Source organism: Dromaius novaehollandiae, chromosome 12 (assembly GCF_036370855.1).
Source record: "Dromaius novaehollandiae isolate bDroNov1 chromosome 12, bDroNov1.hap1, whole genome shotgun sequence".
NCBI classification, from domain to species: domain Eukaryota; kingdom Metazoa; phylum Chordata; class Aves; order Casuariiformes; family Dromaiidae; genus Dromaius; species Dromaius novaehollandiae.
Genome location: NC_088109.1, coordinates 20,875,449 through 20,902,496, shown reverse-complemented (window position 1 = coordinate 20,902,496; position 27,048 = coordinate 20,875,449). Strand labels below are relative to the sequence as shown.

The 27,048-nt window shown below is 44.4% G+C and overlaps 1 protein-coding gene across 6 annotated transcripts in view; it reads right to left on the bottom strand.

Annotated features, from left to right (window-relative positions):
* The window catches only part of MITF (melanocyte inducing transcription factor), a 112,151-nt gene that overhangs the window by 83,038 nt on the left and 2,065 nt on the right, over window positions 1–27,048 (bottom strand). Inside the window, exon 1 of one of the 6 annotated variants that reach the window (XM_064519185.1) lies at window positions 20,085–20,232. The exons of the other annotated variants lie outside the window; for them this stretch is intronic. The gene's annotated coding sequence lies outside the window, so the exon portion shown is untranslated. Of the gene's footprint in view, window positions 1–20,084; window positions 20,233–27,048 lie in introns of those variants that run through there. 6 annotated transcript variants of the gene reach the window in all.

The following is a 27,048-nucleotide window of genomic DNA, read 5'->3' as shown; positions in this document are numbered from 1 at the left end:
TGAACTCTTATAATCCCTGCTCTGTTAGGTGTGCATAACAGCACTGGCTCAGCAGACTCAAAATCTACAATAATTTTTTTAAACCACCAAAATTTTTCCAGGTTTCCAGAAGGCCTGTGTTGTGTTTTCCCATCTCAAGTATCCTCAAAGGTATTTGGCACAAGAAGAGACAACGCCTATACTATAACTGAACAGTCTCTCTTATAGTTCTTTAAATCATTCTTTTAAATTAAGCACAAGAATACGGAAAACCCCAAACTTTCCTTTCCCTCCCAATACTCCTACTCCCTATTTCAAACGGGGAAGTCGGACAGGACTTCGGGGATCTGTTCGGGGGAAGCCACTGCTGGGACACCAGCAACTTGCACGTCAGATTAGCAAAATCACAACTGCCATTACAGATCACACCATCAATTCCACTGCCCTTCACAACAGCAATTCAAGGAAATTATACAAGCCAAATAGCGGGAAAACTTCTTTCCTGGTATTCACAGCTAACAACTGGCTTGGGGCCCAAAGCATGGAGGATTGTGCTCTCTCTGTAAAGCAGGTTCTCTCTTGCCTTAGAGCTATCGTTATAGTCAAAATGCATCCAGCCCTGCCAGATCCATAGCATCACTGTAATGGTAGTGATTTTTACAGGAGGATTATACCAGATGTGAAGGGTTCTTTACATTCCCCACTGCCTTTCAGTTTCACAAAGCATCCTATTTTATGTTTTCTTGTACTGCAAGAAGTGACACACATTATTTCACATAAAGCGTGCATGTATTAAAATACTCTTTCATTCATTTCTCCTCCAAATAAAAGTTTTAGGGAAAAAGGGCAAAAAAAAAAAAAAAAAAAAGCATAAGGTGCATGCCAAAGCCAAGTTTTTGTATATATGGAAGATACTATATTGCTTGATCACCACCTAAACTCCTCTTCCTGGATGATATACTCAAAGAAACTCAACTCTGATTTCTTTTATCATCTGGGCATGTAGGACTGTGTTACCTTATGCATAAAAAAATGCAACCTAAAATATGCACAAAACCACAAGCACACAAGTACCAGTACTCAGCTATGATGAAAACGCTCCCTGTGGTTTGGACTAGAGGGTCGCTCTCTGAAGGACGTCACCCCCACGTCCACTGAACATTATTGCAAAGCTCCCCTAACCTCTGCCTAAGGTGCTTGTTTGTTCCCAGGAACCCCAAGTTAGCCAATAGTCCATTTTCTTGCATAAAAATATAGGCAACATTCTTCATTTGTTCTTACCAAGAAAGAGCTTCCTCTGAAGAGGCGGGCAGGCTCCAGCAGCCAGCAGGACACTCGGCCCTTCTGTCCCCACCTGGGGCTGCCTGGGGGGACGGGGCCCCAAAAACACTCATTTATTGAGGCTGACAGATGAAGAATGAGCGAGTCTCACCTGAGGACAGCACTGCCCATAAGAAACCTTCCCAGAGCAATACTCACGGGCACTGATTAGCTCAATAGTAACAGCAGAAGCAGAAAGAAGCATCTAAAAGGCAGGGTCTGGATCTACCAATGGCTTCCAGGTACCTCAAAATATGTTATTTTGATTTCTCCTTTCCCTCTGCTTCTCACTTTACTCTAGTAAAACAGATTTTCCCTGTCTCTTTCTCCCAGACAGTATTTTTATTGTATATAGGCACTTAACCTATGTTTGATAACCAAGGGAATTAAGCACATACTGACCTTAAAAACAGCTTCCTTTCAATATGCTGCTCCTGTTGTGTTTATGTTCATATTCAATGACTACTGGCATGCCATGCCCTGGTCTTTCAGGTTTTTTGGGTTTTTTGTTTTTCACATGAGACAGATTTCTTGTCATCATGGGCAACAGAAGTTTTGCTTCAACAAAGTTATCAACAGTTAAGCATAACAGCTTGGTAATCAATGAGACAATCATGATTAACTGTGGTTAATAACCATGGTTTCACACCCTGTAAAAGCTCTGCTCCGTAGCAAACAGAACAGACAGCCTTTAATTAACTTTTTTGTTTTAAATACAGTTTTGTATGCTTGCCTAACTCATGAGAGCACTTTGTTTCTTTCAGTGGGAAACTCACATAATTCAGGTCCATCCAAACAAATCAATGCTACAGATGACTTCTGGTGCTCCACAGCCTTCATGCCATGAGAAAGGAGTTTGCACCTTGTGCTAGAGCATTGACTCCCTCCCTGCCAGGTGAATCCTGCGCCAGGCACGACCTGCAGAAGAGCCGGGGGACCCGCGGAACAGCATCGTCTGAATTGGACAATAGAAAATGAGCACATCGATCTGTTATTCCCATTCTTGCCAGCAAGTGTTGCTGTTTACCAAGGGAATAGCAGAAAAAGGATGAAGCAAGAATGAGAAAAGAAAAACATTGTTCAATTTCCTTCTTGTGTTTGTATCCAAATCGTTCTGCATAGAAGCCTGATTCATGGTCTGAAACTCAGCGTGGCTTCAGAGAAGCATGCTTTTGATAGCGCCTGAAAGCAGAAGGCTTGCAGATTATTTCCTGCAACAAAACTGAACACGCATATGATCTTCTGCGGTGTAGATAAGCACACTGCAAATGCCCAAGGAGAAAATTTGTGTGGGGAGATAACTGCACAGACTATTCTTAGCAAGAGACTTCTGCATTTGTTAAGCTCGCTCCCGCCGGCACTGCACGGAAAATGCATCTTTTCTAACATGTGTCCTAAAATGTTGTGAAAGAAATACTATTTTAAATTCTGTTTTATGCAGCTTGAAATACCTCTGAGAACTTGAGCAGGTATTTTCATGGTATTTTCTTATACTGAAAATCACTACCTCCACATTAGGACGAAGGCTGCACACCGAGTTAGCCACGGGCTGCCGCTGCAGGTGCGGAAGAGGAACACAGACAGAGCAGCGGTCCCGGCACAGGGCTCCTACCCAGCGCTGCGTGCGAGCACCAGAAACAGGACAGCTAAAAGCACAGCAAAAGGCCCAGCAAAGCCTGATCTCCCGCGGAAACAGGCCACACAGTGTCACGGCCAACAGAAGGTTGAAAACTATGGCTTTAAAGGGGCTTTCTGCTGGCTATATACTGTCCCTCAGGCAGAATCAGGTACTGGTGTTTAATAAAACACTTAAGCAAACCCTTAATTTTCAGTATATGATCTACCTCCATTTCTTGATCTCCTCATGCAAGCAACACAAGACTCACAGAAAAGCAACAGTTTAGGAATTTGTAGATTTAAGCAATATGATACAAGTGTCAGAAATATCTAGGTACATGGCAGCAAACGAGATGGGAAACTTGGTCTGAATTTCCCAAGACACAAACTGAAACAGCAGAGCAGTTGCCCCAGTTTTGCATTTTAAGAGTTCCTTTTACTATTTAACTTCATTACTTCTTTCAACTGCCACACTTCAACCTGAAAAACTTTTGGGTAGGTAAAAAGCACATTACCAACTCTTTTTCATTCTAACATCAGCTGTTTTTCAAAGTTCTCTCATAGCATTTATTCTTGGACACTATAAGAAGTCGGCCAGAAAGTCTCTGATGCATCTTCAGTGCCTCACAACTAAGTTAGACCAAGCAGAAAACCCAGCAACGTACCTTCTTCCTAATACACCTTCCTTATGGTCATGTCTCTACTGTACCAGATGAGCTAGGTGCCTGGATGTATTTACAAGTAATTGCTACTACTAAAGCACTATCAAGTAAGTAAGAGCATCTGCACAGTCCTCAACTGAATCCTAGCAGGAAAAGCTGTAATAGTGAGCAGAATCTCACCTCTAAACCCATACCTGAAACATCACCAAACATCTGAGAGCAGCAAGGCTGTTTGAAGCCACCTGAAGACCATTATGAAATCTTGCTGCAACACTCAGGTTATAGGTGACCACTTAAAGTCATCATCACACCTGGGAATAACTGGGACCTTCATTTGTAGCCACCACAGAGGAGAAGTCAAAGACTGAACAGATTTGGGGCAAATGACTTCTCCTTCACTCAGCTGTGGCAGCCTGCAAGTTGCAGGCACTCAAAGCAATTTTCTAGGCAGTTAAGCAGCCAAAAGCAGTGTTAGGCTGTATCACTCACAACAGGCATATAAAGCCTCTTCCTTCTGGCTCTCATGAGTCACATTCTGGTACCCACTTTGAAACATAGCCCCCTCAGCTAAAAAAAAGTACTTTTCCTGCTAACTCACCCTCACAGCAACAGTGAGAAACACCCTTCAGTAACCCGTATGTGTCAACAAGCTTCGTTACAGCGCAGAACACTTGGTATAACAGTTATTTCACAAGCCTCTGGCGGGACTGTAAATTCTGGCAATGTCAAATACATTTCCTTTTATTACAAAACCCATTCTGAAGCCATCAGAAATCCTTCTCTTTTGTAACTTAGCACTTCTATATTTAGAATATTACTCGGATTACAGATTTTTTTTTTTCCTCTCCTTCCTGACACTGCAGAAATAGAAAGAAAAGAAGGCAGGAGCACTACCACAAGCTACCAGGCAACTTTTCAAATAATGGAAAAGGTTAAGTTTCTGGAGAATGGGATTGTACCTCTGAATTTAAAGGCTTGAATCGTGACTTTCAGCTGAAACGCTGTTTCTCACTTTCCCCATCCGTAAGACAGGAATGCTGCCCCTTGCCAAGCTTGCCTGCAGCTGCAACGGAGTTCGCTTCGGATTGCAAAGAGTCAACATGCTTGGGGGGGACTCAGAGGTGCTGGCAACACACGCTGGATCTGAACTTATGTTTTCAAAAGGGAGCTTAAACGAAGCTCCTAAGCCTATATTCCTGAGCCTTTAATACAGGTTATACTCCCAAAGTCTGAGCAGGACTCAAAAATACCGTGTCCTGCTATGAAGCCCATGTACCCACTCAGGTGGGCTACCCTCCTTCCTAACCCCCTGCTTCCTCTCTGCTAAGGGCATCAGCGCTGCCCATTTATCCCTCAGCCAAACTGAGAAGAGCAGAACATGACCACAAGGTATTTTGTCCCCCAAGGACAAACAGCCTTTCAGAAGTGCTGGACTAAGTTGTTTTAACACATACACTGAAGTACATAACAAAGCGGATTTCGCGAGTCAAATAAAATATGACAAAGAGTTGATGGAAGTACAGATTTTGGTTAATCTGACAACTCAGATTATACATTGAAGAATAAAGAAGCCTGCTAGCGTATGCCAATATGAACACTACGGGAAAGTTTGGCATAAGAGGCCTCTAAACCAATCCTAAACCATACAAATGAGCATGACGGCAGGATGACTAGCACCCCATCCAAAGCAAGGCCTCATGTAGTTCTTTCACAAAGATTTTGATTTCTTTGAAGGAGTTCTCCCAACTAAGATGAGCTTTTCTCATCAGTTCTAGGTTAAATGGCTCATTTATCTACTCGCAAAAGATATTCAAGCTTTTGATTTCCTGACTACAACCTGCTCCGAAACTAATAGAGGCCTATCGAACCACTCAGTACAAATAAACTGGGGGAAGGCTGCAGATGAGTTCCCAGATTCTTGCATAGACTTTTTTTTTCAGGCACTGTTCCAACAGTTTCTTAAAATTATGGCAGTGGAACAGAATGTGAAGCAGGGTGGCATGGTGCTGCCAACACGTCAAGCGTTTGAATGATTCATTAGCCCAGGCTTGGTGAGTTGTTCCTGGTTTTGAAATAACTACAGAAAGAAGGAACCAGACATTGGATCTGCCAGAGATCGGTCGATCGGTACCCAAATCCCAGGTGCTGGGTAAATGGACAGAAAACGCAGCCTGATGGTCCATCCAGCTCAGCACCCTACCTCCAATGGTAGGTATTTTCCAATATGGAAATGGGGAAGCACACAAGCCTGGCTACTACCCACGCTCCACGTCCCCCGTACTCCTCCAGCATCCCTAGTCATTAGATGAGAGATGTAGCATCCGCTGTCCAGTTCCCTTTAGTGTCCGCTTTGTCCATGAAACAGTCTAATCCCTTTTTGAACCTGCTAATACCACCTATCTCCACAGCCTCCTCTGGCAACTAAATCCAGAAGTGAACTACTTGCTTCAATTGACTTCCTTCCCTGCAAACCTGTATTACTGCATTGCATTTATTTAATTTTGTTTTAATATAGGTAGGTATCTTGTCAAATCATAAAAAGCATGTTTGACTTCATCAACAACAGAACGAGGCAAGTGAGCAGCCATTGGTTAGGCACAATTTCAATGTTTCAGCATTTGTATACAATCATAATCTAATTTCTCCATATGATTTTTTCTGAATGAAAACATTACCACAATTTTATAGTTTTTGAACCTTAATTTATCTGTCTGTTTTTCCAACTAAAACATTTTCCATGCTTCCATCCTCCCTTTCCACAGGGAAAGGGCCTTTGAAAAATTGTATCAGATATAAAGTACAACTTAGTCTGCTATAGCAATTTCCAGATGGTCTCCAATGAGATGCACTCATATGCTCACTATGAATTTTCCAACGGGGAAGGAATAAATGGAAGCAAGAGGAGATTCCTAAAGAAAGAGCCTTGCTAGCGCCTCACGAGTTACGATATTTCATCTCCGCTAATAAAAATCATGCATAATTGGATCTGATCCACAGAGATACCAAACACTCCCAGTGACTTCACCCTTGTCTCTAACCCAAACAGCTTTTGCATGGAAAGAGGGCCACGTCACAGGCAGGTATTCAGACTGTTGGCACACCTTACTGGAATCATTGCCCGAAAATCCAGCTATTAATATATGGAGTATCTGGAGCAAGTACCTCTATTTTTTTACTAGAAGTCTTCTTTTCCAAGCTGTCTTTTTCCCTCCATTACCAGGCATTTGGCAAAACAAACAAAAACGTGAATTAGGACAGAGAATTACAGAATAGACCTTAGTCTGCCTACCAGAGCGACAGCACTCTTCCCCTATCGAATCCTCAAATTCTGTGTTGCACAGTACAAACAATGTAATTATATTGAAGCAAGCCTTTCCCCTTCTTTGGGAAAAGAAGCCCCTGCAGAGCAACATCAGGTAACTGCTGTATAAGGATAGTCTGGAAAACTGGGAGACAGATCTCCAGGTCCCTGCACAGAGATCAAAAGCCTCAGTAAAGCCATTTTTCTTCTATTTTCATTTTAACAGGTTTTGTCACTTCTGCAAAGACGCTACTCCCTTGTCACACCACGTCTTAACTGAGACCCCACAGCTGTCCTAGGCTCTGCTGCCATCAGTCTCTGGGCCTCAGCGAATTGCCACGGACGACATAGCGAGACGGGCCCGGGAACCACGGGCTCCTGAGATTTGAGCAGAAACACTGCAAGCTGATTACCAGCTTTAGCAGGGTGAGGACTTCATCCACAGATTTTGTTAATTCAAAGACACCTGTGCAGCTTCTGAAATCTCTATCTGTTGAACTGTTATATGCAGTGCTGCACGCAGGAGGTGGACAGATGTGGTTCTGCAGCATATACAAATCAGATTATTGCAAGCACCACATACAAGAACACTAAGTCACCACAGATGACTTCTGGAGAGAGCTCCTCTCCCCAAAGCAGGAGCTGGAGGAGGAATTATGTGACTCAACTGAATTGTGGGACTAGTTTAAATGTAAGGGCTAAAATTAAAAGAAAAAAAAAATCTGGAAAGCGGAGCATCAGCAAAAGGGATGTCAGGTAAATGTACTCGAAGAAACACAAGGCGCATTCAATGGTCTGAGAGGGAGCAAACCATCAGACAACGACAACAGCCATCCTAAAAAGCACAAGGGAGCCAGTGCAGGAGGAGGTAGGGATGTGTTTAACACTGGAGTCAAGACACAAAGAGAGGGTACCACACAAGGAAGCCTTCCACCTTCTTTTCAGGCTTGCTGCTTTGAGATATGAGTTACACCAAGCCTCCCACAGCAGCACGTCAGAGCCCTGCAGCTAAGGCTCCTAACCAGGCTCTCCATCTTCCATCCCCCTTGCTCAGAGGACCTTAGGAAATGCCACTTTTCTCCAGAAACATCTACTCAGTGCTTTCTCCCATTTAGGAAGGAAGGTCCTCACACGCAACTCCAGAGCAGCCTTACGATCCTCTCCAAGTTTGTCCCAAAAACTCTTCCCTGGTCAGGATGCTGCTGAGATTTTTGACACCAGCAAGGCAGTCAGTGAGCTAGGACACCTTCCTGCCACGCTGACAGCACTGCCTGTTTCCTTTCTGCCTGTTGCCATCTGCTTCTCACATCTTATTCTCAGACCGCGGACTTGCTGTGAAGCAGCCTACCTCCGTGCTTTATGTTAATACAGCACCCAGCAGCGCAGGATGCTAGTTCCCAAGTAAGGATCTAAGTGCTATAGTAGAATAAATAACATGCAGAACAAAAGCTGTTTATAGAGGCCTTTGTTGTTGGAGCTTCCCAGATACACTGCTGGAAAAATAACATTGCATTTCATAAGAATTTCCCCAAAACCTGCCAACTACAGAGGAACTTTCTTGAACTAGCACAGCTCCAAAGTACCCAGTATCAGAGTCCCAGGTCGATGCATAAAGCCACCGAGGAGAAACGAGGTTTAGATTCAGACTAACTATTCTGGATGAAAATATGGGCTCTGACATAATGTAATAGCTATTTTGGCACAACTTTTGAGGAGCATGAGTAAGCAGCCTCTCCTAATTGTTGTGCAGATCCTTGAGTGGGTAGCAACTGCAAAATAGCTTCATGTTGTCTTCTGAAAGTTAACACAGATGTGAACCCTGTCTAACTAGTCCACAATTGCCAGCAGTGGCTACACACTGAAAAAATTTAATCCTGCTTCATCCATTATATACATTCTCCGTCTCCCACAGAAAGTTAATTAACACAGGATGACTTGGACACTGTAGCTGCAGTCAATGCAAGTGATTACAGGCATTGATAGTGGCAGAAGGGCTCAAAACAGGCAATTAAAATACCTTGGTTTAACAAGTTACCATTCATCAGCTGAGCAGTGATAGCAGCCGTACATTAGCTGTTAGACAATAGCATGTGTGCACTAACACAGCTTAACTGAGTCTACAGTGAAAGAGGTTTGCATTAACCCACATTACATCGTATCTGCTATGAACTAGGACTTTGCACACAGATGACTACTGCAACACAGCTGACTGATGTCAGTTGTTACACAGAATTAACTGAACTATGAGTGAGCCATGAGATTATTAGCTCAGCGAACCATTATATTTGGGACATGGTTGCTAGGAAATACGCATAAAGCTCAAGGAGAGTCCTGTCAGGTTGTCAGACAGCTGGCATTACTGCTCATTCATTTGAGAGATTCACTGTTTCAAAAAATATATATTAATTATAGAAAGTCATCAAATTTAACTCACTGGTAGAGATGTCACTGAATGCATACATGACAAATGTCACGCTTCCTACTAGAAGGTTGTTTTTAAGACATCAAAATTCAGCTGCATACAGGAAACCAACCACAGGCCAGCCGGCGTACAACTCACCCATCACTTTTGCCTTGTTTTTAATGAGATCAGCAGCACTCTTTCACGTCCCATCTCATCCAACACAACTGCCAGCTGCTACAGAAGGAGAAGTCCTGCTTTCCCACAACCTTAGGTCTCAACAAGGACCCTGCAAGCGTGCAGCCATAGCGCAAGTCAGCTCTGCAAGCTGATCCAATGGAAGACTTTTGCTAAAGCATGTGTGCTCCTTCTCCATTCAATCAGCGAGATAAACCAACTCTCCCTGTAGCCAGGGACTCGAAGCGCAGCCGGGCAAGGCCATGCCTCGCAGCAGCAGCAGCCTGCGGCTAGAAGAGGTTCGGTGCAACACAAAACCACACCTCAAGCAGCGCACAGGCCTTGCAACGACGCTTGTAAGGTGAATTTTTACCCCATAGTACTGCCTTGGAAATGAAATAGCTATGTAATTGGTGAAGAGGCTATTTTTTTCCTTAAATCACTCAAATGTCTAAAGATGAAGACTGACTCCACCAATCTATGATATATAGGAGGTGGGGGGGGAAACATCGAGCCTCCTGCACCCTCACCCCTGAAATCTACTGGGACACACAATAGCAATGAATCAGTAAAAGTCCATTTTAATATGAGAACATATGTCACAGAGCTAAAACATGATGAACAACGCTGCACTGCAAACACCATCAAGTTCACATTGCTGAACTGGCACTCTTACATACTCACCAGTACCTAGGTCAAAAAAGACTCATGAACAACATTTTACACCTCTAACGTTCACAACAAGAGGGCAAAGCTGCCTCTCACCCCTGTGGTCACCCGAGACCTCTGGGCAGCAGAAACTGGTGCAGTTTTCTAGGCCATCTGAGGAGGCCTGTACCTTATACCCAAGGACAACTCAAAGATCCCCGAATCACTAGGGAAGCTCTGCACTAGGACATTTCCCTCCGGAGTGCGAGGGCTGCAGCCTAAGAAGAAGAGTTTTGGCAGTAGCAGCCACCCGCTGTTAATGCCTGCTTTCCTGCGCTTCTCCCACAGGCATATGTGCCATAAGCCTGATGCTTGCCGGGGAAAATTAAGCCTGCTTCCCCTTGTGCCGTAGCTCTGCTCACGCGGAGGGATGAGGTGGCAGCGTGCGGCTATGCTCTGCTGGTGGGAGCTGTTAAACGCTCCCCTTGCCAGAGAAGCTGGGTACCACTTTTCTTCATAACAGTAAAGGCTACAGCAGTAAGAAGGTTAATATCTATTAGAAAGGTCGGGTCAATTTTTGTGAAGCAACTCTGCTGCCTGCACATATAATTCTTCCACATACCATCCTTCAGCATCCCTCTCCAGCAGTAAACTCAGTGGAAAGTGCTAGAGCCTGGATTCAATCTTAAGCTGTAATAGAGTAGGGGATCTCAGTTACTAGTCTGCATCACCCAGCTGAATCAGGTGCCCCTCCACCTTTATATGCTTTTCTCCCCGCCACTGTGAACACCTCGCACCTTCTGGCAACTGGGCTGTGACCCCCAGCCAAACGCCCAGATTTCAGAAAAAGCTCTGCAATAAGCCAGCGGGCAATGACAAAAATCCCAGCTCCACTAGCAATTCCCAAACCAACTGAGAACACTCCTTCGCTATGCAAATATAGAGGCAAAGCAGTCTCTCCAAAATGCTTTTCATTAGCAGCTGAGCAGCTAGCACAACTTTGTCCACCACCTACAGTCCAATTCCTGCACCATCCTGTCTCAATTTCTCATTACTCAACATCTTTCATGTTTTAATTCACACGATATTAGATTTGCTGCACTAAACTAGCACCTTCTGAACTCCAGAGGAAGCTGGAAATTAATTACTAAACCAGATTTTTAAATGAGAGTAAAGCTCTATTAAGTGCCTAAAGCAATGCTGAAGCTGACAGCTTAATTGACGGTAAGCGCTGCAGAGTTGAACTGCCCCGACAGCTTTATTCACAAAGCAGCTCACACAGCGCGAACTAGACCTCCCAGGATCCCACGTTTTACCCAGGCTATGGGAGACGGGACTGTCTCACGCCTGCCACCTGGCCCACTCTACCTGCTAGAGTCCTCCTTAGCAGGAATAACCACCTGTGTTTTAGCTCAAGATCGCACCTCCTCAAGTCACTAGATGCAAAAAAGACTGAAACGGCATCGAGGAAACATGGGGGATCTCAGCAGCATAAGGGCACAGTAATGCTGCGCTTGAGCATCAGCGTGCACATGCGTTAATGCAGGTAAGCAATACACAGCGCTTGTCAGCTTCTGCTTCAATCGTATCATTGCCTCCCAACATCCTTCAGACAACTAACTCCAGGTCCCAGCAGACCTATTCTCTCCTGCTCCCAAATCCCACATTTTCAGTGAAACACCCAAGTGGCATTTAGAGAAGGCTGGTAATCGGATGTGCAAACCTCCTCCCCTGCCTGCTTCTGCTCATCTCCCCTACACCCATCACCAAGCCTTAGATTACATGGGGGGAGGCAAACAGAAGCTATGGGGTAAAAAGCACTCTCGCTGCATCTATAGGGAGAGGCAAAAAACTACCTGCAAGATCTGTCAGCATCTAGGATTCAGGCAGTATTAACTTTTGTCTCTGAAGCATCTAGCAGCTATGCCTTACACCACTCCTGGGGAGTACAGATGTCACAGCATCACATTTACCATCCAAAAATCACTCTCATCCACCAAGAAAACACGGTCCAGAAGAACTGCATGAACGTACACATCGCCATCTATAACCTTAAAGTGAAAAGAACGTTGACTCTGTTTGGTCTTAGGTTTCCTTGGAGCATCTACAGGGCAAGAGCTGCTCAAGTTTCTCTGCAAGTCTCCCAGCTGCTCGGGAATAACCCCCTCAACTTTCTGCTCAGTTTCTCAATAGCTATTGGAAATGCAAAAGGAACAAAAGCTGGAGCTGTAAACATGGTTTATTTTTTCCATACTTGATGTTTTGTTATTGCCAGTCAACTACAGCTACCAAAACATGTCAGAGCTTGACAATACACAGAAACGAATGCTGCCTCATAAAATACAAGTTGAAGGCTGTGTAGTCAGTAAATGTTCATTTCTGGGCTTAACAGCAAGTGAATCAAATAAGACTGCTATGGCACGGCATGGCATGGCATACAACTGGACTCTTATTTGCTATTGACAGTGTTCTTAAAGATTCTTGTTTAATTGCTACCCTTTATTTTACCCAGGAAGGCACCTTAAAGTATTCAAGTAAACTTATTTCTGCTAAAGAACATGTTCTGCAAGATCTCCAGTTGGTCTTTGAAGCTGCCAAGAACAATCCACAGCAAACTGATATGTAGTCCCATATAAACCGCATGCAGGATGAGTCCTGCTAAAGCTTAGATAGTCAATTCAATATATTTGTTTAAAATAGCTTGGAAGAGATTCATAGTATACTGTCTCCACCAACACAGAAACAGTCGCATGTTACAAAAAGGCATTTTGCGTACAGGGCATTGAGGAACAGACTCCAGAATTATCCCCAAAACATGAAATGGCCAAAGTTCATGTTTACGATTTTAAAAGCAATTTTAACTTTACTGTATGGATTTGTAACAGACAAGTTAGTGCTGGTGCATCAAAGAACTGGAATATTTTAGTCAACCGCCCCATGGAATTACTATACATGTTAAAGAGTTCAGATAACATCATAAGGGATGAGCATTCGTGAAATGCTTTGCACAACCACCACCAAGGCACGGTTCTGCAGTACTGCACACCTTCTCTGCATTAAACTGCTTATTAAAAATAAAGATGCAAAGCATTCTACAATGTATCATTATCGCAGTGGGAAATGATATAGCATAAAACTAGTCCGTGTCAAATGCAACCAAATCAGGGAGGAAAAGTTGTTTGTTTTTGAGACAAGACAGAAATGACACAGTAGTTGTCCACCCAGTCTTTGACTATACTTACACAATTAATGGCTTTTAGGACCAACTGCAACAGTTTAGATTTGAAGTGACACAGAACTTAATTTCCTTTGTCTCAGGTAGAAAAGCAAAGCTGAAGCAGTGCGACTTTTTGTGGGGGAAGAGGGGATTGAGCCAAATATACACACTTCATCCTGTGCTTTGAGCTACTACGATACATAACAAAAAATAGCTTTGAGTTAGACAGCTGTAACTTATTAACCTACATATGAGTTATAAAACGCTCAAAAAAAAAAATCAAAAAGAAAAACCCAACTTTTTTTACTGTGAGGATTATCAAACGCCAGAACAGGTTGTCCAGAGAGGTTGTGGAGTCTCCATCCCTGGAGATATCTAAAACCTGGCTTGACACGGTCCCAGGCAGCCTGCTGTAGCTGACTCGGCTTTGAGCAGGAGGTTGGACGAGACAATCTCCAGAGGTCCCGTCCAACCCCAACTATTCCGTAATTCTATACAGACATTGGGGAAAAAAGTTACAAATCCCGAAAGGAATCCTACTCCTGAATTTCCAGGACCTCTCCACATCGGACCTGGTATTCGACTAACACAGCGGTTGGCTTTGAGAGCAACATCATTTGGATTCAGAAGACTTGTCATAAAACAGCTCCTCTTCCAACTAGTGGCACAAAGAGCTCCCTATCGCGGTAGGCGCACGCGCACACCAGCGTTCAAGGAATCGGTCTTAATGATTTAAGCATGCACAAATCTAACTACTCATCTGTCGAATGTCTCAAACTTTCCAGTGCCGAGAACTTTATCTCTTCCCCTCACTTCAGTCAAGAAAAGCCATGAGCCAACGCTCTCATCAGGACATCAGAGGCTAAATGGGCGGTTAGCACTTTGACAAAAAACAAAACGAAAAAATCTGACTGATAGCGCGCTTCCTGTCGTCAGCAGACTGAGTTTCGGTTAATTCTGTATCTCGTGTTAAAAAGACTATGCATACATCTTCTTCTAGAGGGAATTTTTACTTTTTTAAGTATTGTTTCAGTGAGAGCGGAACATACTAAAATCACAACGTCAGGCCCAAAAGTGCATCAGATTTAACAGCCCACCATATGCTGAACATGCTTCCTCCAGAGTATTTAAACCACATGCTCAAACTCATGTGCAAGCAGTCCTCAACAGCAAGGTTCACGCACTTCGGGTTTGCTGGATCAGAGCTCCCCATGTTTGCCACAGCCTTAGGGCTGCAACACATTTAAACCTGAGAGTACAAAACCAATTGAATCATTTAGGATTCTGGAATAAAGAATACATAGAAGTGTTTTGCTGAGCTGAGGTTTGGTCCAGGAAAACTTTTAAGCATATGCTTGACTTCAGCATGCATTGAAGTCTAATCCCTTTCGAAGACGCCTAGCCATAAATGCTGAATTCTTTCCTGAACTTATAGTTTCCACTATGCAGAGGACTCAGAGTAAGGGCATTAGGAAAAAAAAAAACAAAACACAAAAACAAAACAAACTATAGCAAGTATTGGCTCAGAAAGAATGCTTTGGGGAGAGACTGTATATCATTTTAATATTTATATTACTTCCAAGACTTCAAAAAGCTCCGTTGCTTCTAAAATACCAGGGCATAGGCCAGCATGTTGTTACCGCCCCAAATTCCAATTCAAATTCTCATCTTCATCTAACAAGATGCCAGGAAACAGAAGAGAGCCTGTTACCAAAACCTTAGATAAAAAAAAAAATCAGTTAAATTATCCAGATAGTTTTCATTCCACAGAAAATACTACATCAGCAGTTTGCAGAGCATGGCATTCTCTAAATACACAAAAAAAGAGAAAACAATACACAAGTGGAAAGAGCAAATGCTGAGCGCACTATATTTTTGTTCCAGCAGAACTGCAATACAATCAATACAGTCTTGCAGTTCTAGAGCACCCTCCTTTCTGCTGCCAAGGGTGCTCTGCAACCACACGCACTTCGAAAAACATCACTTATTTTTCCAAAGCCTCATACCGAGAGCAGGAACTACATTTCCATCTCTCAGGCCCCAAAGCCGAGCAGTCATTGCATCATTAGGTGAAGCCAAACAGCACCACACCGAACACCCTGTCTGCTTTGGATGAGTCTGCACACAGCCGAATTCGGTGCTTACCAAAAGCAGAGCCCGATTCTGCAGTCTTGAATCAAGTAGAGGGAAATCCGTCTTAGACTAAACAGTGATTACAGAATTGAACTTGATAGCTGTGAAAGTCCCTGCCACAAAAAAACAAACGCACTGAAAGAGGATAACAAGGGCAGATAATCCAATTTTGGGCACTATGCTATTTTATAAACCCCATGTTACTCAACAGAAAGCTATTATAGATGGAAACATGCATTGCATGACAGTACCAAAAATCATTCAAACCCACCAGCTGCAGAATTAGAAAACTGATCAGAAAGATTAGCAAGAGAAGAGCCACGGAAAATATCCCTGCAGTTACAGATGGATATTTATCCCTTTTACACTGCACCTCACTAAAACGTTTCATAGCAACGGGGCAATAGTTATCAGCAGCGGATGAGACTGGTAACCATACGAACCAGCACCATCCTCCCAGACTCGTAACGCTCCTCATAAAAATGGGATGAAAAGACTAGTGAGCAAATCCAGTACTTAGATAAAGAGGAGCTGCAAGAAACCATGAAGGCATTTCTTCTTTACACAATCTTTTTCCTTCAGTACTGCTAGCTTTTCCAAGCCAAGTCTGTGTCCCGGAGATCATTTTGCTGAATATAATTTTGCACCATATTGACGGCACATAGGTTCTGTTATAATCCCGTAGAGAGCAGGACCTGTCATCTTCTACGTGCCTCCTGCGCTGTGCCAAAAATAGCTGCCATCCACAGGCTGCAAGGGAGAAACTCTGGGTGTAAACATGGTGGGGATTATCAGCCGACACCGTAACTGCTATCGGAGGCCCTCCAGGTTACAGCTTACCGCGGGAGCTGCCTTTTTTACCCGGCCTGCTTTCGCTAAGCTGATATGCAGCACAACACTCAGCACAGCACAAAAGCATCTGGGAGCACAACATCATTGGACCCGCTCCTCCGCAGGTCTATTTTTAGCCTAAAGCAATGCTGCAAGGCAAAAGGCCAGACGATCAACAGTTGCAAACAGCAAGTCGCTGAAGATCCGGCTACCTAAAAAACACACGCGCGTGCCAGGGTCAATGCACCAGAGATCACTGCAGACCCGACCAGCACAGCTCCTGCGTGGCCTGGAGCCAGGCTGCTCAGAGAGGAGAAATTTGGTCCTACGGAGATTTCTGTCGTCCTACAGAGGCACCTCAGCACAACTCTTGCATGTACCTTCATTAAAAAGGCTAAGTGAGAGATAATTAGCAGTCTCCTCCACAAGAGCAGACTCTTTCAGAAAGGCAGCAATTACTGCCTACTCGTCCCAGGGATCTCACAACCGCAGTCCTGCTGGCTGGGAGAAGGTAGGGTGGGTCCCCGTGGCTCACTCCTTCGGGAAATACCAGGAGGTTGCAAGAAAGACCCCCCGAGCTTTCCCAACGGCATCTATTAACAGCGCAGCAGCATTCAGCGCCAGGCTCCCCGCGGAGCTGGCTAGCACTGTTTGCATTACAGATTTCCATTTCTTACTGCAGAGTCCTTGCACTGCGAGGCAGCTCCGGTACCTTGGAGATCCCTGTAACAGGCAGATCCGTTTAATGCACTTCTGTACTACTTGATGCACTTGGAAAAACGGACAGTCACTGCTGGACCAGAGCATCTGTAGGGCTAACAGCTCCAGCAATACGGCTTTGGACAGTAAATACTAAGAGATGCATGAGCTGGAAACCAAATCACCATTTGCAGAAGTTTTGCAATTAGATTGAAACTGTGAATTGTGCAACAAGCCAAATCAAAAAACAAGCTGATAAGATAGAGCCATCTTGTTGTTTTAAAATTATCCTCTGCCATTGCTATTTCATTCCTTCAAAATAATCCACTTTCTACCCAGATTTTAGCCTCTCTCACTGTACCCGTTTCACATTCCTGAAAAATCTCTCTCTCAAGAAGTGATCCATACTTGTCTTCCCTCTTTTAATATCCAACCTTTGCCTGACAGCTTCCTCACCTAACACATACCACTCGGAGGTCCTCTGATCACCAATACCATCAGGGTCAATACCACACTTGAACTTCCTTTCCCTTCCTCAGCCATTCAGGAACCTTTGGTTGCCATAACCCTAAAGGCGTTTTCCCTTCATCCAATTACCTGTCCCACAAATATCACCCCTCCTATTTCAGGCAGGTCCCTGGATTTCATGCTGTGACCCCAATTACCCAGTTCTGGACAGCTGCCTTTCTGAAACAGATGGTGCTGAAAGGATCTAATTTTGGAGCACATCTTCCCTACTCCCTGGTAGAGCTGTTCCACTCTGGATAAATAATTATATATTTACTGAATCATGACGAGAACCATTCCAGATGAATGCTCACTCCCTTGTGTTACCAAGCTATTCCTGCCCTTACCAGTCCAGGGAAGGAATGGACCGATGAATATTACGGATGATTACTAGCATCTGCAAAAGAGCACCTCAAAAAGCTCATAGCTTAGTGATTTGGGCCCTCCAAAAGGTGATAGACATGCTTAACCCTGTATTTTGAGTCATGCAGAGACAGGCCTTGAACCTCAAACTTCTACACCCCGAGTGAATTAAGTTGGGGTGGGGGGATGTTGTACTACCTGCTCTTCCTCAGCTCTGCAAGAGCGGAAGTGTCCTTGGCACTCCAATTCGAGAAGGTTTGGGCAACGGCTAACCTAGAGCAGACACCAGCTCTTCAGCACTAAACATCAGTATCCATCTCCGATATCCTCACTGGCTGGCTCAAGCACTCCTCCCCGCTGCAGGCTGGTTTTTACAAGCCATCGTTTGCCCCATGCATTCTGCAAGGATCCTCGACACCTACCTCGGGGGGGTTTCAGCTCCACCGGGCAGCAGAACATGCAAAACGAGACGCTGCAACGCTAACCCAAAGCTCCCGCGGGAACGCAGCCCTGGGTGCCCAACAGGACGTGGCAGGCGGACGAGCGGGACCGGCGCGCGAGGTCGCAAAATGAGCAGTCGCACAGCACGCTGCTAATCCGAAATTCCTACCTCATTAGGCGCCAGCCTAACAAAGGAGCAGCCTGGCTGGCAGACTTGCAACGCGCCTTTGCAAAAGGTGGGATAATGATTTATCAGATAGCAACCTTCATGTTACAACAACAAGAAAACAATCCCAGCACCTCTTCCTAACTGTGCCTGTGTCTTCATTAAACTGTTCAGCAGCCGGGATGAGTCTTTAGCCTGGCTGAGTTTGGGTAAAATTGTAAATGTATCGGTACAAATAAAGATTGCTACACTGAGCAGAAGCCTAAATATATTGCAGCATCCCAGGGGACCCAGAGTACGACCCCTGAACTCCTTTCAGCTAGACTTCCAGGGTGCAGCCCAAAGGAACTTGGAATTTTTAATAGAAAAGCAAAGGGAAAAGTCATCTCCCTCCTCCCTGCTCTCCGTATCTCAGCAGCATTCCAGCTTCACTCGCTCAGGTTGCGACTGTTATTGACTCAGGCTGAAGTTCACAAACAATAAAAGAGGAAGGGGGTGGTTTATTCCCTCTATCTCTGTATTCCTCGTCTGGCTCTCTAGAAGTGTATACCACGCAGGGACGCATCCAGAAAAAGCGTTTCCAAAACAAGTGATATTTTATGCAAAATTTCTCCTCCTGTATTCAGATAAAACATGAAGAATCCTGAAAGGAGAAGCCTGTGCACAAGACATGCTTGACGCAAGTTAGGCGCTCTCACTTCAAATACCTCAGCAATTCCTTTTCACCCCCTCAGTACTACTACAGCTTTTCAATTTGAAGCTTCAGGGTCTATAAAACCTCTCACCCATATTCCTGATCTCCTGCCTTCTGACGGCTTCCAAATCCCACTTCTCTGTCTTCTCACCTTGAAACAGCTCCCAGCTGATTTAGCTACGTCCCAAGTTCTCAGTGGCCTTTTCCCCCCCCCCCTCCTCCATAGAGAATCACACTAACTCCGATTCCTGTACACATTTACACGTTACAAGAGGATGGCTGGGAGTGAGATTAGCGCAGGTCATTAACCTTCCCCTTCTCTCTCCTCTGATGTGTCCTTCATGCACAACATTCCAGCGGTTCCCACTCTTTTCTCATTACTTTTCTCAGATCCCAACACCCCTGCCCTACTAGATTGCTGCTGCTTGTGTAGCAGTTTGCTGTTACAAGCTGCCAAACCAGGAAGAGGTATCTTAGCATCCCAGCAGGCTTTGAAAATACAGCTACCTGGACACACATATTAACCTTGGGAAGCTTCCAATGTCAAAAACTTTGAGAAGTTGAGTAACACCTTTCTCTGTACCCAAAACACTAATTTTCCCCTATGTAAAGTTCTTTTCTCTCAGTTTTTACCATAAGTCAGGCACGTAATCTTTGCACATAGGCAAAAGAAGCTTGGCCTTAGTATCTTTGGACAGATACAAACCTTCTCCCTATTCTCTGCAACTTCAGCTGCCTCTTCTCTTCACTCTTTATAACCAATCCCACAACATGGTCCGAGAGGACCAGACTTCCCAGGACACTCCAGTTGAGCCGCACAAGTCTACAATGGGCAGCAACCATAAACACATCCTAAGCAGTGGATTTGGAAAGGTTTATGCTCTCGTTTTGTGCCCAAAACAGCAGCACAAATAGAGACAGAACGTACCTGTGAAACTAGATCACAGCTCTCTGGAAAGCAGCAAGAAAGGATGAAGCCAATTCTTCCAACCAATGTGAACTGCCACACTGTCTCAAATGGGACCTTAGCTGAAATATTCTTGTAGGATAGTGACTGCAGGATCAACATGCAACTGCCTGAACCTATATTTGTGATATCCTGGAGAAAAAGAAAAGAGAGTTTCAAAAGAGATATTTGTTCGTTTGTTCAGAACATACAAAACAAGCTCTGGATATCTGTAAATACGTCTTCATGGGAACCGATTTAAAAAAACCTGTTTACTGTCAGAGGCTGTTAATTACAATATTAAAATACTAGCCCGAACCCTGCATTAAGCCTGTGTTCTGTTTTGCATAGCAGTACACATAGCAATCATCACAGCGAGCAGCTCTGTTGGCTCACGCTGGAAGAAGTAATTATATACGGTAGCAACACATTTTTGTCCTTCAACCTGCCAGTCCAGTTCACAGAGCAGCTGCTAGCAATAGGACGGGGGCGGGGGGAGACCTACAGCGGTTTTCTACGTAATCCCTCTCCCCCAAAGAAGAGAGCATAAAACACCAGACCCTGGCTTGCACATTTGGCAGAAAGCTGCTAACACAAACACAACAGCAGCCCTTGCAGCAGAGACGTTACTAGAAAATATGAGCTTGCTCTGAACATGCTATTAGCGCTTAAAGTATTAGCTAGCTGCTGTATTCTGCGGTGTCTAGCAAGAAGCCTTCCTTATTAGTTTTCACAGTTGATTTATTTGCACCAGTGACACTTACACCATCCTGGAAGAACAGCTTCTTTCACCCTGGACTCTCCTTATGCTCTCTTCAAAGCCCCTGTCTTCTGGTGAGGCCCACAGACATCAATAAATAGGGCCTACACAAACATCATTGCATGCACAGCATTTTACAATAGGCCACTAAGTCACAAGGTGAAATTCTGGCCACAGATCCGGGGACAGAGCCCTTGCAAAAGGCACCGAAGAGTTGTTAGCACCCTGCACGGTCTGCAGGGCCTTGGCACATCCAGCACCATGAACTGCATGAAGCTCCTGCCATCCGCCTTGAAGATGGGCTGAGCAGCTCCAGCTAGGACCACAGCCTTTGGTTCCAGTGAACCTACATATTTTAATCCTCATGCTCAAATCAATGGCCAATAGCTTTTAACAGCTGCTGCAGATCAAGCAGTACTGTTACTATGTTATGAATACACAACAAAACTCTTCTCCCTTTTCTTGTGCTGTTTTCCCCCTCCCCCCCAATATGAAATGCAACGTGAAACCAGCTGCAAACTATTCACTGTCCTGTTACAATTTTGCTGCTGGGATTATTTAAAAAGTCCCAGTTCTAGTATGAGAGCAATGTAATACAGTTAATTGTACGTTACAGTCTGCCACACTATACCACCAGCAAGTTTCATTAAATAAAAGTATTACAATAATTGTATTGTGAACATTTTTAAAACCTAAAATAGAAAAACAGTAACAGCCAAGAGCTTGGCCAGCTTATAGGGAGTTTGACCCTCGCGTTGCGCTCAGTGAAATGGCAGATTGTTCTCTGAAGACAATTAAGAGTCAGCATGCAATTTCAATTTTTAACAGAGGAATAAACAGAAAATTACTACTTCTGCTTCATTTTCAGACTCTTAAAGTGTTTTGCTTTGGAAAGCAAACATAGAAGTGAGACAGCAGAGTCAGTGTCTGAAGGGGCTTTTCCAATATCCTCATTTTTAAACAGCTGCACAGATTTCTAATTCTTCCTGTCAAACTTCTAAGCATAAGCGAATGCCACGAGAGGAAAAAATATATTTATAAGATATCTGAAAGTCTCTTCTGCTCTCATTTCTCAGCGTCCTAGATCCAACCACGCAGTACAGCAGCAACCAGTCACGCTGCCCACCACGGCTCTGGAACAGACCTCCGATACCACCGAGAAGCGCAAAATAAAAACATATATAGCACACAACGAGCTCCACAACAGCATGTAAACGACAACTGTCAGGTTCACAGCAGCCCAAAAGTTTCCAGGCCGGAGACCTGTGAAGCTGCCCTGCTGCGTGAGGGGGAACGAGCAGGAATGGGAGCAGCTCTGCTGCCTCTCCCGGGAACGGCATCAGCCACGCAAAAACGCTGTCTTCACAGGTACAAGAATTTACTGATTTAAATCATAACCTGGTTTCTGGAAAATGATAGCAGTCAACCAGGAAAGCTTCCTGCTCACCAGAAACGTGGGGATTTATTTCATATGGAGTGTATACGCACTTACGTTCCAGTTACACAGCCAAAGGTCCTATAAATAAAAAGGAGAGAGGGTCTGTGCTAAGAGGACAGCACTTACGCTGCAAAGGCAGAGCAGTCAGCCCAGGCTCAAAATATCTGCGCACTGTATGATTAGCTTGGCAGCTAAACAAAATTCTCCCGAGAAACCCAGAGCAGGGAAGCAAAAAGGTGACGTTTAGTAGTTCGTATCAAAGCAAACGCTGAACAGGATTTCAGGGGCTATTTCTGCTCCCCTGCTACGTAGTGAAGGCCTATTGCAAATAACGGGGACTGAGCAGTTCTCGGAAGAGGAAAAGGTCACAAGAATCCCTCACGATGGAAAATATTCTGCTACAGACCAAGATCAGCACCAGGTCCCAACATGAAATAAAGAAATATCATTTCTTGCACAGCGTTTTATTGTCTCCCTGTGCTTATATGATAGACACCCCATTTACAGCCTCTCCTTTTACGACTATTTTCAAAAATAAAAGGATTTAAAAAAAACGTGGCTAGGGTTTCCCTCTAGTGAAGTGAATTTGAGATGTAGAATAAACACGGGATTATTGACTCACTCGCAGAAACGTTACCGGAGAGATTTCAAAGGGACGCAGCTCTGGCTTAGCTCTACTCCACTGACGTCGGCAAGACTTTTACCACCAACTTCAGCCAACATATCATCTCAAAGTCAGCTATTACCTTCTCGTTTGAAATGTATAATGTTCCTCTGCAACAGACGGAAAAAATATTTCAGGAACTTTTAAAATCTGTTCCTCTAAGATACTTCTTTTTAAACACACAGACACAGTTCCTGGATGCGAGCACATGTGACCTGTTCTAAATAAAGGATATTTTCCACTTCTTGCACAACTGGAACAGATATAAGCCGTAGCTTGAACAAACTGCATTGCAGAACCCAACCAGAATATAAAACACTTCAATAAGATCCATAAATAGCAGTAGTATGGAAAGACCATCTCCGATAACGCACAAACTCTATGTTGAGAAGCCTAATGTAATCAAGTTACAATTTAATCAGGCCGCAATGTTGATTTACAAAATTAAGTTTTATCATCTGCAGACTAAGGCACTGCAAAAAAAGGCCCTGCCTGGCTCCAGAGCGAGTAAACCTCTCAAAACTCTGTGCCTCTTCCGTTTAACTAATATTGCCCTGACAAACGCTGTATATCAAAAAGAAAGCTTTTACTAAATGCAGTCTTCAATGTTCAGCACAGTAGCAAAAGAGGAAAAGGGAGTCCTTTAGAGAGGATCTGATGTAGATAAAGATGAGTTACTCATTTATAGAGGTGAAATAGCTGGAGTTTACATAAAAAAAGCATTTGGACACCAGGAATGATGCAAATTTTACAAAAACATCACTACTTTTGCAATGGCATTAATCACATCTCAAAGTTATTGCTCAGAAAACCAGAATAAGCTTCCTCCAAAACTATCATGCACCTTCAAGAATTCCCTAATAATTTTTTCCACTAGGAATATCACCTGTTTTGGGATCACTCAGGTGCTATTGAACCAGTCTGAAATAAATAACCTGGAAAAGGGCAACAGAAAACAGCACAAATAGTAGTAATTTACATGTAGATTTTGTGGAACATAGTTTTAACAAGAGCAAGACAGTAAATTACAACTGACAATTATGTTCTGGCACTTGCTGGGTTGAGTGTACCAACCAAATGCACACACATTACTAGAAGAATCAAAAAAAAAAAAAAAAAAGAAAGAAAGAAAGAAAAAAGAGAGAGAAAAAAAATCAATTGAACCTAGTGGTTTTTTGCTGCATTTAGCACACCTGTCACCATGCACTTTGAGCTAGTTTTTACACTAAGCATCTCCGTGGGTCAAACTGTCCCTTCGGTGGTACTTACCAATGTCCACTGAAAGGGAGACGTGTACAGAACAAACAAGAGTTTGGTTGACAAACGGTAACTGCATGCAGTATAATAAGAGAAAAAACGTAAGTTAAGCTAACTATTACGGCAAGTAAGATTAGTACAGGAGCAAACTGTAAAACCTCTCCTTCCTAATACCAGTTCGATATCCAAAACATACATTCCTATTAAGTTAAACGATTTAAACAATCCGCATTAGTGTTACGACAGATGTAATTTAAGCCGACAGTGCTCTGATGACTGTGTGCAGATACGACAAGATCTGTGTTTACTTTGGGTAATAACTGATTATTTTTTTCAGTCGGTTATCTGAAAATAAAACTCCATCCATTTGTTTGTGCACTGCTTGTACCAGAAAGAAAATCCAATTTACTTGTTGCTCATTACATACATGCATAAATATTTAAGAGCATGTACTCATAAATTAAGAGTATCTGTTAGACTTCAGGATGTTGCAGCAGGGGAATGGAGTATGAATATACAAAGGGAAAAAAAGAAAAAGAAAAATTCACTGCCTTACTGGCTAGTACCATAATCCAGTTCCCCCCTACAGTGAGGGGTGACTATGGAGAAACTAAAGTGACTGAAAAATATTCTCAGTTTTCAAAGACGTTCAAGCACAGCAGACACCAGAGAATCCTTAAACGTGTCTAGCACTTCAGTGCAAGCAGCTACGTTCTCACAGGTCTCTGAAGAGTGGCTGGAGCTGATGTATCTCAGCCCAATGCATTACTTGTGATTAAAGTTTTTTGCTGGGCTTACATTTTTCCTTGGCCTCTAGCACTCTATTGTGGCTTGGCCCAACTTGGTACAGTATTTACAGCAAAAAGCTTTTATTTTTGGGCCCCTCACAGCTTTGGATTGCAGACTCGAATGATGAAATTTGGATGGAGTAACTGCAAGGGTACATTAAAGAGGAGAAACATTTAACTGGATGTCATATACTGGAAAACAGGCAATTTGGGTGGAAGAGGAGAATAGGAGCGTACTATGAACAAAGGAGACCAGAATAGCAAATGCTGAGTTAAACAAGACAATAGAGAAGTTTCCTCCTGTTTCAGAGCACTGGGATTCTTACATATTTGAGGCTTTTCTATGTACTCACAACAACTTCAGCTGCTATGAGCAAACCAAAGATGCTTCTTGCCTCTTATGGCCAATAGAGATCAGAGGAAACCCTGAATGTTGCTAGGAAATCAGCAATTCTCACCAGGGAAAATAGCAAATTGCTATGCAGACTCCTCTCCTAACACCAGCTATCGTCTCTGTTTCGCCTGCTCCCCAAGCGCCTTTCTGGAGCAAGACCGTGGAGAAGGCAGCAGAAAGGCAATTCTCACGGCCACAGTCACATCGTGACACCGCTTTAACCTGGTGCTACTGCCCTGGCTGCTGAGTAGCTACTCCTGATTTACACCCAAAAGAGCAGCACAGCGTTGCTGGATACCCTTCATCATCATCAGTCAGACCGGTTTAGGCCTGAGCGAAGCTGAAGGACTACAAAAGTCCCCTTAGATTAGGATCTTCACATCATGAAGCAAACAGGTCTGCAAGCAACTTTCGCCCCCAGTAATCATCAAGCGTCACCAGCCTGGCTCCAGGGACAAGCTCAGATGGACCTAACAGGGTCCCCCGTGTCCTTTGCCTCCAACTCCCATGAGGCCAGGAGGACACCCAAGGCTCCGTACTGGGGAAACGGCCGTATGCGAGCTGCAGCCCGCGCTGAGGCTAACAGCGTCGTTCAGCATCCGTCAGCAAGGCCGTGGGTAATTATTAACCCAGCCTCGGGGCTCTCCGTGTCTGCGTGGAGGGACGGGGAGGAAGACTGGAGGCAAGCGGGTCACCTCTCCTGCGCAGCACTACGTAAACTCGCTTGGAAGCACATCAGAAGAGAGGCTGGCCCGAGGCACCACCAGCAAGTCCGGATGACTCAGGCCCTGGGTCCTTTGAACCCGAAGGGTGGGCACTGCCGGCCCTTCAGGAACGTCACGTGAGGACATGCTGTGGAAATGGAGGGATTCAGTCAGGGGAAATTTGAAGTGACGATATTTAGAAGATGGACAAATATTCCAGTGCTTCATTACAGAGCATCTTTATTCGCTTCCCTCCGAGAGAAGTGAGCAATGCCAGGATGTATTCAGGTCCCAGAGCACTGAGTCACAGGAATTAATAGTTGTAGCAGCTACAGAAGGGAACGGTAATCACTGCTCATGCCAAATAAAGAGCTGGTATCTATGCTCCATGCCCCCACGGTCGAAAAGAACAGACAAAGTGCTCATTGCAAAGCGGATGATGGTGAAGTTCAATTCCAGCACCCCAGCTAGAGCCTGTGGCTGGTCCCAGCAGGGTCTTTGCAGGAGACAACTGTGTGAGGTGTCAGCGCTCCACCACCTCCATAGGGACTGACGGACTGCCCTTAAACACGGACACTGACCTCCAAGGCCTGAACAGGGGTATCCCACCACAGCTGGGGGCACTGCCAAAGGATCCATCTGCTCCGCACTGTCTTCTCTTCTCACACTAGCCCGGCTCAGATTTGGGTACTTCCCCGCAGAGCCTCGCTGGGGAGAGGAGCGCTGGCCCTGCACACCTGGGCAGCCCAGCATCATCCCAACACACGCACCATGTCCCGGCACCACGAACGCTTCCGTTTGAGTCGGGGCTGCCCTGAAGACAGACCACAGGAGACAGCCCCGGTCTGCAAGACCCTGCGACAGCGGCAGGGGTTTTACACATTTTACTACAAGACCTTTAAAGCTTTCTAAGCATTCAAAACACAAATAAAAATCCATTT